The sequence below is a fragment of the Somniosus microcephalus genome, unplaced genomic scaffold (genome assembly GCF_052327205.1).
Source record: "Somniosus microcephalus isolate GS21.2 unplaced genomic scaffold, FLI_Smic_1.0 scaffold63, whole genome shotgun sequence".
Classification (NCBI taxonomy): domain Eukaryota; kingdom Metazoa; phylum Chordata; class Chondrichthyes; order Squaliformes; family Somniosidae; genus Somniosus; species Somniosus microcephalus.
In genome coordinates this window covers 200,559-213,634 of record NW_028225250.1, presented here as the reverse complement: position 1 = coordinate 213,634, position 13,076 = coordinate 200,559, and the positions used below count along the sequence as shown (strand labels likewise).

The 13,076-nt window shown below is 53.0% G+C and overlaps 4 non-coding genes across 4 annotated transcripts; all 4 read left to right on the top strand.

Annotated features, from left to right (window-relative positions):
* The first annotated feature begins 4,513 nt into the window (after nucleotides 1-4,513).
* trnay-gua (transfer RNA tyrosine (anticodon GUA)) lies at nucleotides 4,514-4,605 on the top strand. The gene is given in 2 exon segments: nucleotides 4,514-4,550; nucleotides 4,570-4,605. It is a non-coding gene; the product is annotated as a tRNA-Tyr (tRNA).
* Nucleotides 4,606-5,148: 543 nt separating this feature from the next.
* On the top strand, nucleotides 5,149-5,221 carry trnaa-agc (transfer RNA alanine (anticodon AGC)). Its single transcript has one exon. It is a non-coding gene; the product is annotated as a tRNA-Ala (tRNA).
* A 543-nt stretch (nucleotides 5,222-5,764) lies between these two features.
* On the top strand, nucleotides 5,765-5,856 carry trnay-gua (transfer RNA tyrosine (anticodon GUA)). The gene is given in 2 exon segments: nucleotides 5,765-5,801; nucleotides 5,821-5,856. It is a non-coding gene; the product is annotated as a tRNA-Tyr (tRNA).
* A 1,159-nt stretch (nucleotides 5,857-7,015) lies between these two features.
* trnay-gua (transfer RNA tyrosine (anticodon GUA)) lies at nucleotides 7,016-7,107 on the top strand. The gene is given in 2 exon segments: nucleotides 7,016-7,052; nucleotides 7,072-7,107. It is a non-coding gene; the product is annotated as a tRNA-Tyr (tRNA).
* The last annotated feature ends 5,969 nt before the right edge of the window (nucleotides 7,108-13,076 follow it).

Sequence of the window (13,076 nt, the reverse complement as noted above, 5' to 3'; positions counted from 1 at the left end):
ACGCCGATTGGAGCAAAGTATTTAATGAAGTCAAGGCGTGGGCCAATCCTCAAGCAGGATTTCTCTGCCGGTCGCGGAGCTGCGTGGCGGCGAGTGCGAAGAGGCTACTGAGGAGCAAACTAAAGCACCGTGCACAAAGCGACCGGGGAGTTAGCTCAAATGGTAGAGCGCTCGCTTAGCATGTGAGAGATAGCGGGATCGATGCCCGCATTCTCCACTTTCCTTTTGGCTTAGAGCAATTATTCAGAACGAAATGGGCTCTCGCGTCACTGAACCCCTGTCAGACGGGAAAAACGGACAGCAAATCTTTTTCTGCCATGTCGTCAGCAAGATTTCTTGCTTTTCACATCCAGCAAAGGTGAGAGAAGCCCAAAAAACGACTTTGCCAGCACTGACGCCTTCTCCGAAGATTCAACTCAGGATCTTCGCATTAGGAGACTGACGTGCTGCCTGCTGCGCTGAGAAGGCACTTGCCATGCAAGCGGCCAGGCAGCGCTGCCATGTGGGGCATCTTGCAAGGTGTTTACATTTATAACGCGCTGTTTGCAAAAAACTCCGAGCCAGATAGGAGTCAAACCTACAATCTTCTGATTTGTCGTCAGACGCGTTATCCAGGCTGTGGAGAGTAGCTGGCAGCTCACAGTCCCACCAACGCTGCGGCACGAGCAGGTACCGATGACGCGCACGTGACTCCGCCAGGCCAGAAGCGTCAAAATGCGCACGGCAAACTATCGGCAAACAAAGGCACCTTTGCCGCTTCCCTTCGATAGCTCAGCTGGTAGAGTGGAAGATTGTAGTGGAATACAAAACAAAGTCATCCTTAGGTCGCTGGTTCAATTCCGGCTCGAAGGAGCTCGCGTGCTTTTGCAGTAAGCGGGTGGTAAGCAGCATTTCGCTCAAAGCTCCTCTCTTCACTTTATAGTGCATCATGTTGCCACGAAGGCACAAGACACCTCTTTTTCTTGTCTCGAACTTTAATGCTCTCTGCGTCCACCAGCACACAGCTGTTTTGCTTGAGCATTTGTGTCTGCTCACCAGCAGGGAGTGCCATTGAGCAGCAACACTTTGAAACACTCAGCACTCACTTTCAGGCAAAAGAAGTCGCCTATCAGTCAGACAGCGCTCTCGGCTGCTCCCTCACGCTCGGGACGGCCGCCACTTTCCGCTCACCTCGCTTCCCTGCCGCAGTCTCGGGATCTTCTCGGCTTCTTTCATCGTTGCTGTGGCTTCACGTCCTACTGCTGCTCGGCAACGCCGATTGGAGCAAAGTATTTAATGAAGTCAAGGAGTGGGCCGATCCTCAAGCAGGATTTCTCTGCCGGTCGCGGAGCAGCGTGGCGGCGAGTGCGAAGAGGCTACTGAGGAGCAAACTAAAGCACCATGCACAAAGCGACCGGGGAATTAGCTCAAATGGTAGAGCGCTCGCTTAGCATGTGAGAGGTAGCGGGATCGATGCCCGCATTCTCCACTTTCCTTTTGGCTTAGAGCAATTATTCAGAACGAAATGGGCTCTCGCGTCACTGAACCCCTGTCAGACGGGAAAAACGGACAGCAAATCTTTTTCTGCCATGTCGTCAGCAAGATTTCTTGCTTTTCACATCCAGCAAAGGTGAGAGAAGCCCAAAAAACGACTTTGCCAGCACTGACGCCTTCTCCGAAGATTCAACTCAGGATCTTCGCATTAGGAGACTGACGTGCTGCCTGCTGCGCTGAGAAGGCACTTGCCATGCAAGCGGCCAGGCAGCGCTGCCATGTGGGGCATCTTGCAAGGTGTTTACATTTATAACGCGCTGTTTGCAAAAAACTCCGAGCCAGATAGGAGTCAAACCTACAATCTTCTGATTTGTAGTCAGACGCGTTATCCAGGCTGTGGAGAGTAGCTGGCAGCTCACAGTCCCACCAACGCTGCGGCACGAGCAGGTACCGATGACGCGCACGTGACTCCGCCAGGCCAGAAGCGTCAAAATGCGCACGGCAAACTATCGGCAAACAAAAGCACCTTTGCCGCTTCCCTTCGATAGCTCAGCTGGCAGAGCGGAGGACTGTAGTGGAATACAAAGCAAAGTCATCCTTAGGTCGCTGGTTCAATTCCGGCTCGAAGGAGCTCGCGTGCTTTTGCAGTAAGCGGGTGGTAAGCAGCATTTCGCTCAAAGCGCCTCTCTTCACTTTATAGTGCATCATGTTGCCACAAAGGCACAAGACACCTCTTTTTCTTGTCTCGAACTTTAATGCTCTCTGCGTCCACCAGCACACAGCTGTTTTGCTTGAGCATTTGTGTCTGCTCACCAGCAGGGAGTGCCATTGAGCAGCAACACTTTGAAACACTCAGCACTCACTTTCAGGCAAAAGAAGTCGTCTATCAGTCAGACAGCGCTCTCGGCTGCTCCCTCACGCTCGGGACGGCCGCCACTTTCCGCTCACCTCGCTTCCCTGCCGCAGTCTCGGGGTGTTCTCGGCTTCTTTCATCGTTGCTGTGGCTTCACGTCCTACTGCTGCTCGGCAACGCCGATTGGAGCAAAGTATTTAATGAAGTCAAGGAGTGGGCCAATCCTCAAGCAGGATTTCTCTGCCGGTCGCGGAGCTGCGTGGCGGCGAGTGCGAAGAGGCTACTGAGGAGCAAACTAAAGCACCATGCATAAAGCGACCGGGGAATTAGCTCAAATGGTAGAGCGCTCGCTTAGCATGTGAGAGGTAGCGGGATCGATGCCCGCATTCTCCACTTTCCTTTTGGCTTAGAGCAATTATTCAGAACGAAATGGGCTCTCGCGTCACTGAACCCCTGTCAGACGGGAAAAACGGACAGCAAATCTTTTTCTGCCATGTCGTCAGCAAGATTTCTTGCTTTTCACATCCAGCAAAGGTGAGAGAAGCCCAAAAAACGACTTTGCCAGCACTGACGCCTTCTCCGAAGATTCAACTCAGGATCTTCGCATTAGGAGACTGACGTGCTGCCTGCTGCGCTGAGAAGGCACTTGCCATGCAAGCGGCCAGGCAGCGCTGCCATGTGGGGCATCTTGCAAGGTGTTTACATTTATAACGCGCTGTTTGCAAAAAACTCCGAGCCAGATAGGAGTCAAACCTACAATCTTCTGATTTGTAGTCAGACGCGTTATCCAGGCTGTGGAGAGTAGCTGGCAACTCACAGTCCCACCAACGCTGCGGCACGAGCAGGTACCGATGACGCGCACGTGACTCCGCCAGGCCAGAAGCGTCAAAATGCGCACGGCAAACTATCGGCAAACAAAAGCACCTTTGCCGCTTCCCTTCGATAGCTCAGCTGGTAGAGCGGAGGACTGTAGTGCAATACAAAGCAAAGTCATCCTTAGGTCGCTGGTTCAATTCTGGCTCGAAGGAGCTCGTGTGCTTTTGCAGTAAGCGGGTGGTAAGCAGCATTTCGCTCAAAGCTCCTCTCTTCACTTTATAGTGCATCATGTTGCCACGAAGGCACAAGACACCTCTTTTTCTTGTCTCGAACTTTAATGCTCTCTGCGTCCACCAGCACACAGCTGTTTTGCTTGAGCATTTGTGTCTGCTCACCAGCAGGGAGTGCCATTGAGCAGCAACACTTTGAAACACTCAGCACTCACTTTCAGGCAAAAGAAGTCGTCTATCAGTCAGACAGCGCTCTCGGCTGCTCCCTCACGCTCGGGACGGCCGCCACTTTCCGCTCACCTCGCTTCCCTGCCGCAGTCTCGGGGTCTTCTCGGCTTCTTTCATCGTTGCTGTGGCTTCACGTCCTACTGCTGCTCGGCAACGCCGATTGGAGCAAAGTATTTAATGAAGTCAAGGCGTGGGCCAATCCTCAAGCAGGATTTCTCTGCCGGTCGCGGAGCTGCGTGGCGGCGAGTGCGAAGAGGCTACTGAGGAGCAAACTAAAGCACCAAGCACAAAGCGACCGGGGAGTTAGCTCAAATGGTAGAGCGCTCGCTTAGCATGTGAGAGGTAGCGGGATCGATGCCCGCATTCTCCACTTTCCTTTTGGCTTAGAGCAATTATTCAGAACGAAATGGGCTCTCGCGTCACTGAACCCCTGTCAGACGGGAAAAACGGACAGCAAATCTTTTTCTGCCATGTCGTCAGCAAGATTTCTTGCTTTTCACATCCAGCAAAGGTGAGAGAAGCCCAAAAAACGACTTTGCCAGCACTGACGCCTTCTCCGAAGATTCAACTCAGGATCTTCGCATTAGGAGACTGACGTGCTGCCTGCTGCGCTGAGAAGGCACTTGCCATGCAAGCGGCCAGGCAGCGCTGCCATGTGGGGCATCTTGCAAGGTGTTTACATTTATAACGCGCTGTTTGCAAAAAACTCCGAGCCAGATAGGAGTCAAACCTACAATCTTCTGATTTGTAGTCAGACGCGTTATCCAGGCTGTGGAGAGTAGCTGGCAGCTCACAGTCCCACCAACGCTGCGGCACGAGCAGGTACCGATGACGCGCACGTGACTCCGCCAGGCCAGAAGCGTCAAAATGCGCACGGCAAACTATCGGCAAACAAAAGCACCTTTGCCGCTTCCCTTCGATAGCTCAGCTGGTAGAGCGGAGGACTGTAGTGGAATACAAAGCAAAGTCATCCTTAGGTCGCTGGTTCAATTCCGGCTCGAAGGAGCTCGCGTGCTTTTGCAGTAAGCGGGTGGTAAGCAGCATTTCGCTCAAAGCGCCTCTCTTCACTTTATAGTGCATCATGTTGCCACAAAGGCACAAGACACCTCTTTTTCTTGTCTCGAACTTTAATGCTCTCTGCGTCCACCAGCACACAGCTGTTTTGCTTGAGCATTTGTGTCTGCTCACCAGCAGGGAGTGCCATTGAGCAGCAACACTTTGAAACACTCAGCACTCACTTTCAGGCAAAAGAAGTCGTCTATCAGTCAGACAGCGCTCTCGGCTGCTCCCTCACGCTCGGGACGGCCGCCACTTTCCGCTCACCTCGCTTCCCTGCCGCAGTCTCGGGATCTTCTCGGCTTCTTTCATCGTTGCTGTGGCTTCACGTCCTACTGCTGCTCGGCAACGCCGATTGGAGCAAAGTATTTAATGAAGTCAAGGAGTGGGCCGATCCTCAAGCAGGATTTCTCTGCCGGTCGCGGAGCAGCGTGGCGGCGAGTGCGAAGAGGCTACTGAGGAGCAAACTAAAGCACCATGCACAAAGCGACCGGGGAATTAGCTCAAATGGTAGAGCGCTCGCTTAGCATGTGAGAGGTGGCGGGATCGATGCCCGCATTCTCCACTTTCCTTTTGGCTTAGAGCAATTATTCAGAACGAAATGGGCTCTCGCGTCACTGAACCCCTGTCAGACGGGAAAAACGGACAGCAAATCTTTTTCTGCCATGTCGTCAGCAAGATTTCTTGCTTTTCACATCCAGCAAAGGTGAGAGAAGCCCAAAAAACGACTTTGCCAGCACTGACGCCTTCTCCGAAGATTCAACTCAGGATCTTCGCATTAGGAGACTGACGTGCTGCCTGCTGCGCTGAGAAGGCACTTGCCATGCAAGCGGCCAGGCAGCGCTGCCATGTGGGGCATCTTGCAAGGTGTTTACATTTATAACGCGCTGTTTGCAAAAAACTCCGAGCCAGATAGGAGTCAAACCTACAATCTTCTGATTTGTAGTCAGACGCGTTATCCAGGCTGTGGAGAGTAGCTGGCAGCTCACAGTCCCACCAACGCTGCGGCACGAGCAGGTACCGATGACGCGCACGTGACTCCGCCAGGCCAGAAGCGTCAAAATGCGCACGGCAAACTATCGGCAAACAAAAGCACCTTTGCCGCTTCCCTTCGATAGCTCAGCTGGTAGAGCGGAGGACTGTAGTGGAATACAAAGCAAAGTCATCCTTAGGTCGCTGGTTCAATTCCGGCTCGAAGGAGCTCGCGTGCTTTTGCAGTAAGCGGGTGGTAAGCAGCATTTCGCTCAAAGCTCCTCTCTTCACTTTATAGTGCATCATGTTGCCACGAAGGCACAAGACACCTCTTTTTCTTGTCTCGAACTTTAATGCTCTCTGCGTCCACCAGCACACAGCTGTTTTGCTTGAGCATTTGTGTCTGCTCACCAGCAGGGAGTGCCATTGAGCAGCAACACTTTGAAACACTCAGCACTCACTTTCAGGCAAAAGAAGTCGCCTATCAGTCAGACAGCGCTCTCGGCTGCTCCCTCACGCTCGGGACGGCCGCCACTTTCCGCTCACCTCGCTTCCCTGCCGCAGTCTCGGGATCTTCTCGGCTTCTTTCATCGTTGCTGTGGCTTCACGTCCTACTGCTGCTCGGCAACGCCGATTGGAGCAAAGTATTTAATGAAGTCAAGGAGTGGGCCGATCCTCAAGCAGGATTTCTCTGCCGGTCGCGGAGCAGCGTGGCGGCGAGTGCGAAGAGGCTACTGAGGAGCAAACTAAAGCACCATGCACAAAGCGACCGGGGAATTAGCTCAAATGGTAGAGCGCTCGCTTAGCATGTGAGAGGTAGCGGGATCGATGCCCGCATTCTCCACTTTCCTTTTGGCTTAGAGCAATTATTCAGAACGAAATGGGCTCTCGCGTCACTGAACCCCTGTCAGACGGGAAAAACGGACAGCAAATCTTTTTCTGCCATGTCGTCAGCAAGATTTCTTGCTTTTCACATCCAGCAAAGGTGAGAGAAGCCCAAAAAACGACTTTGCCAGCACTGACGCCTTCTCCGAAGATTCAACTCAGGATCTTCGCATTAGGAGACTGACGTGCTGCCTGCTGCGCTGAGAAGGCACTTGCCATGCAAGCGGCCAGGCAGCGCTGCCATGTGGGGCATCTTGCAAGGTGTTTACATTTATAACGCGCTGTTTGCAAAAAACTCCGAGCCAGATAGGAGTCAAACCTACAATCTTCTGATTTGTAGTCAGACGCGTTATCCAGGCTGTGGAGAGTAGCTGGCAGCTCACAGTCCCACCAACGCTGCGGCACGAGCAGGTACCGATGACGCGCACGTGACTCCGCCAGGCCAGAAGCGTCAAAATGCGCACGGCAAACTATCGGCAAACAAAAGCACCTTTGCCGCTTCCCTTCGATAGCTCAGCTGGTAGAGCGGAGGACTGTAGTGGAATACAAAGCAAAGTCATCCTTAGGTCGCTGGTTCAATTCCGGCTCGAAGGAGCTCGCGTGCTTTTGCAGTAAGCGGGTGGTAAGCAGCATTTCGCTCAAAGCTCCTCTCTTCACTTTATAGTGCATCATGTTGCCACGAAGGCACAAGACACCTCTTTTTCTTGTCTCGAACTTTAATGCTCTCTGCGTCCACCAGCACACAGCTGTTTTGCTTGAGCATTTGTGTCTGCTCACCAGCAGGGAGTGCCATTGAGCAGCAACACTTTGAAACACTCAGCACTCACTTTCAGGCAAAAGAAGTCGTCTATCAGTCAGACAGCGCTCTCGGCTGCTCCCTCACGCTCGGGACGGCCGCCACTTTCCGCTCACCTCGCTTCCCTGCCGCAGTCTCGGGGTCTTCTCGGCTTCTTTCATCGTTGCTGTGGCTTCACGTCCTACTGCTGCTCGGCAACGCCGATTGGAGCAAAGTATTTAATGAAGTCAAGGAGTGGGCCAATCCTCAAGCAGGATTTCTCTGCCGGTCGCGGAGCTGCGTGGCGGCGAGTGCGAAGAGGCTACTGAGGAGCAAACTAAAGCACCAAGCACAAAGCGACTGGGGAGTTAGCTCAAATGGTAGAGCGGTCGCTTAGCATGTGAGAGGTAGCGGGATCGATGCCCGCATTTTCCACTTTCCTTTTGGCTTAGAGCAATTATTCAGAACGAAATGGGCTCTCGCGTCACTGAACCCCTGTCAGACGGGAAAAACGGACAGCAAATCTTTTTCTGCCATGTCGTCAGCAAGATTTCTTGCTTTTCACATCCAGCAAAGGTGAGAGAAGCCCAAAAAACGACTTTGCCAGCACTGACGCCTTCTCCGAAGATTCAACTCAGGATCTTCGCATTAGGAGACTGACGTGCTGCCTGCTGCGCTGAGAAGGCACTTGCCATGCAAGCGGCCAGGCAGCGCTGCCATGTGGGGCATCTTGCAAGGTGTTTACATTTATAACGCGCTGTTTGCAAAAAACTCCGAGCCAGATAGGAGTCAAACCTACAATCTTCTGATTTGTAGTCAGACGCGTTATCCAGGCTGTGGAGAGTAGCTGGCAGCTCACAGTCCCACCAACGCTGCGGCACGAGCAGGTACCGATGACGCGCACGTGACTCCGCCAGGCCAGAAGCGTCAAAATGCGCACGGCAAACTATCGGCAAACAAAAGCACCTTTGCCGCTTCCCTTCGATAGCTCAGCTGGCAGAGCGGAGGACTGTAGTGGAATACAAAGCAAAGTCATCCTTAGGTCGCTGGTTCAATTCCGGCTCGAAGGAGCTCGCGTGCTTTTGCAGTAAGCGGGTGGTAAGCAGCATTTCGCTCAAAGCGCCTCTCTTCACTTTATAGTGCATCATGTTGCCACAAAGGCACAAGACACCTCTTTTTCTTGTCTCGAACTTTAATGCTCTCTGCGTCCACCAGCACACAGCTGTTTTGCTTGAGCATTTGTGTCTGCTCACCAGCAGGGAGTGCCATTGAGCAGCAACACTTTGAAACACTCAGCACTCACTTTCAGGCAAAAGAAGTCGTCTATCAGTCAGACAGCGCTCTCGGCTGCTCCCTCACGCTCGGGACGGCCGCCACTTTCCGCTCACCTCGCTTCCCTGCCGCAGTCTCGGGGTCTTCTCGGCTTCTTTCATCGTTGCTGTGGCTTCACGTCCTACTGCTGCTCGGCAACGCCGATTGGAGCAAAGTATTTAATGAAGTCAAGGAGTGGGCCAATCCTCAAGCAGGATTTCTCTGCCGGTCGCGGAGCTGCGTGGCGGCGAGTGCGAAGAGGCTACTGAGGAGCAAACTAAAGCACCATGCATAAAGCGACCGGGGAATTAGCTCAAATGGTAGAGCGCTCGCTTAGCATGTGAGAGGTAGCGGGATCGATGCCCGCATTCTCCACTTTCCTTTTGGCTTAGAGCAATTATTCAGAACGAAATGGGCTCTCGCGTCACTGAACCCCTGTCAGACGGGAAAAACGGACAGCAAATCTTTTTCTGCCATGTCGTCAGCAAGATTTCTTGCTTTTCACATCCAGCAAAGGTGAGAGAAGCCCAAAAAACGACTTTGCCAGCACTGACGCCTTCTCCGAAGATTCAACTCAGGATCTTCGCATTAGGAGACTGACGTGCTGCCTGCTGCGCTGAGAAGGCACTTGCCATGCAAGCGGCCAGGCAGCGCTGCCATGTGGGGCATCTTGCAAGGTGTTTACATTTATAACGCGCTGTTTGCAAAAAACTCCGAGCCAGATAGGAGTCAAACCTACAATCTTCTGATTTGTAGTCAGACGCGTTATCCAGGCTGTGGAGAGTAGCTGGCAACTCACAGTCCCACCAACGCTGCGGCACGAGCAGGTACCGATGACGCGCACGTGACTCCGCCAGGCCAGAAGCATCAAAATGCGCACGGCAAACTATCGGCAAACAAAAGCACCTTTGCCGCTTCCCTTCGATAGCTCAGCTGGTAGAGCGGAGGACTGTAGTGCAATACAAAGCAAAGTCATCCTTAGGTCGCTGGTTCAATTCTGGCTCGAAGGAGCTCGTGTGCTTTTGCAGTAAGCGGGTGGTAAGCAGCATTTCGCTCAAAGCTCCTCTCTTCACTTTATAGTGCATCATGTTGCCACGAAGGCACAAGACACCTCTTTTTCTTGTCTCGAACTTTAATGCTCTCTGCGTCCACCAGCACACAGCTGTTTTGCTTGAGCATTTGTGTCTGCTCACCAGCAGGGAGTGCCATTGAGCAGCAACACTTTGAAACACTCAGCACTCACTTTCAGGCAAAAGAAGTCGTCTATCAGTCAGACAGCGCTCTCGGCTGCTCCCTCACGCTCGGGACGGCCGCCACTTTCCGCTCACCTCGCTTCCCTGCCGCAGTCTCGGGGTCTTCTCGGCTTCTTTCATCGTTGCTGTGGCTTCACGTCCTACTGCTGCTCGGCAACGCCGATTGGAGCAAAGTATTTAATGAAGTCAAGGCGTGGGCCAATCCTCAAGCAGGATTTCTCTGCCGGTCGCGGAGCTGCGTGGCGGCGAGTGCGAAGAGGCTACTGAGGAGCAAACTAAAGCACCGTGCACAAAGCGACCGGGGAGTTAGCTCAAATGGTAGAGCGCTCGCTTAGCATGTGAGAGGTAGCGGGATCGATGCCCGCATTCTCCACTTTCCTTTTGGCTTAGAGCAATTATTCAGAACGAAATGGGCTCTCGCGTCACTGAACCCCTGTCAGACGGGAAAAACGGACAGCAAATCTTTTTCTGCCATGTCGTCAGCAAGATTTCTTGCTTTTCACATCCAGCAAAGGTGAGAGAAGCCCAAAAAACGACTTTGCCAGCACTGACGCCTTCTCCGAAGATTCAACTCAGGATCTTCGCATTAGGAGACTGACGTGCTGCCTGCTGCGCTGAGAAGGCACTTGCCATGCAAGCGGCCAGGCAGCGCTGCCATGTGGGGCATCTTGCAAGGTGTTTACATTTATAACGCGCTGTTTGCAAAAAACTCCGAGCCAGATAGGAGTCAAACCTACAATCTTCTGATTTGTCGTCAGACGCGTTATCCAGGCTGTGGAGAGTAGCTGGCAGCTCACAGTCCCACCAACGCTGCGGCACGAGCAGGTACCGATGACGCGCACGTGACTCCGCCAGGCCAGAAGCGTCAAAATGCGCACGGCAAACTATCGGCAAACAAAGGCACCTTTGCCGCTTCCCTTCGATAGCTCAGCTGGTAGAGTGGAAGATTGTAGTGGAATACAAAACAAAGTCATCCTTAGGTCGCTGGTTCAATTCCGGCTCGAAGGAGCTCGCGTGCTTTTGCAGTAAGCGGGTGGTAAGCAGCATTTCGCTCAAAGCTCCTCTCTTCACTTTATAGTGCATCATGTTGCCACGAAGGCACAAGACACCTCTTTTTCTTGTCTCGAACTTTAATGCTCTCTGCGTCCACCAGCACACAGCTGTTTTGCTTGAGCATTTGTGTCTGCTCACCAGCAGGGAGTGCCATTGAGCAGCAACACTTTGAAACACTCAGCACTCACTTTCAGGCAAAAGAAGTCGCCTATCAGTCAGACAGCGCTCTCGGCTGCTCCCTCACGCTCGGGACGGCCGCCACTTTCCGCTCACCTCGCTTCCCTGCCGCAGTCTCGGGATCTTCTCGGCTTCTTTCATCGTTGCTGTGGCTTCACGTCCTACTGCTGCTCGGCAACGCCGATTGGAGCAAAGTATTTAATGAAGTCAAGGAGTGGGCCGATCCTCAAGCAGGATTTCTCTGCCGGTCGCGGAGCAGCGTGGCGGCGAGTGCGAAGAGGCTACTGAGGAGCAAACTAAAGCACCATGCACAAAGCGACCGGGGAATTAGCTCAAATGGTAGAGCGCTCGCTTAGCATGTGAGAGGTAGCGGGATCGATGCCCGCATTCTCCACTTTCCTTTTGGCTTAGAGCAATTATTCAGAACGAAATGGGCTCTCGCGTCACTGAACCCCTGTCAGACGGGAAAAACGGACAGCAAATCTTTTTCTGCCATGTCGTCAGCAAGATTTCTTGCTTTTCACATCCAGCAAAGGTGAGAGAAGCCCAAAAAACGACTTTGCCAGCACTGACGCCTTCTCCGAAGATTCAACTCAGGATCTTCGCATTAGGAGACTGACGTGCTGCCTGCTGCGCTGAGAAGGCACTTGCCATGCAAGCGGCCAGGCAGCGCTGCCATGTGGGGCATCTTGCAAGGTGTTTACATTTATAACGCGCTGTTTGCAAAAAACTCCGAGCCAGATAGGAGTCAAACCTACAATCTTCTGATTTGTAGTCAGACGTGTTATCCAGGCTGTGGAGAGTAGCTGGCAGCTCACAGTCCCACCAACGCTGCGGCACGAGCAGGTACCGATGACGCGCACGTGACTCCGCCAGGCCAGAAGCGTCAAAATGCGCACGGCAAACTATCGGCAAACAAAAGCACCTTTGCCGCTTCCCTTCGATAGCTCAGCTGGCAGAGCGGAGGACTGTAGTGGAATACAAAGCAAAGTCATCCTTAGGTCGCTGGTTCAATTCCGGCTCGAAGGAGCTCGCGTGCTTTTGCAGTAAGCGGGTGGTAAGCAGCATTTCGCTCAAAGCGCCTCTCTTCACTTTATAGTGCATCATGTTGCCACAAAGGCACAAGACACCTCTTTTTCTTGTCTCGAACTTTAATGCTCTCTGCGTCCACCAGCACACAGCTGTTTTGCTTGAGCATTTGTGTCTGCTCACCAGCAGGGAGTGCCATTGAGCAGCAACACTTTGAAACACTCAGCACTCACTTTCAGGCAAAAGAAGTCGTCTATCAGTCAGACAGCGCTCTCGGCTGCTCCCTCACGCTCGGGACGGCCGCCACTTTCCGCTCACCTCGCTTCCCTGCCGCAGTCTCGGGGTCTTCTCGGCTTCTTTCATCGTTGCTGTGGCTTCACGTCCTACTGCTGCTCGGCAACGCCGATTGGAGCAAAGTATTTAATGAAGTCAAGGCGTGGGCCAATCCTCAAGCAGGATTTCTCTGCCGGTCGCGGAGCTGCGTGGCGGCGAGTGCGAAGAGGCTACTGAGGAGCAAACTAAAGCACCAAGCACAAAGCGACCGGGGAGTTAGCTCAAATGGTAGAGCGCTCGCTTAGCATGTGAGAGGTAGCGGGATCGATGCCCGCATTCTCCACTTTCCTTTTGGCTTAGAGCAATTATTCAGAACGAAATGGGCTCTCGCGTCACTGAACCCCTGTCAGACGGGAAAAACGGACAGCAAATCTTTTTCTGCCATGTCGTCAGCAAGATTTCTTGCTTTTCACATCCAGCAAAGGTGAGAGAAGCCCAAAAAACGACTTTGCCAGCACTGACGCCTTCTCCGAAGATTCAACTCAGGATCTTCGCATTAGGAGACTGACGTGCTGCCTGCTGCGCTGAGAAGGCACTTGCCATGCAAGCGGCCAGGCAGCGCTGCCATGTGGGGCATCTTGCAAGGTGTTTACATTTATAACGCGCTGTTTGCAAAAAACTCCGAGCCAGAT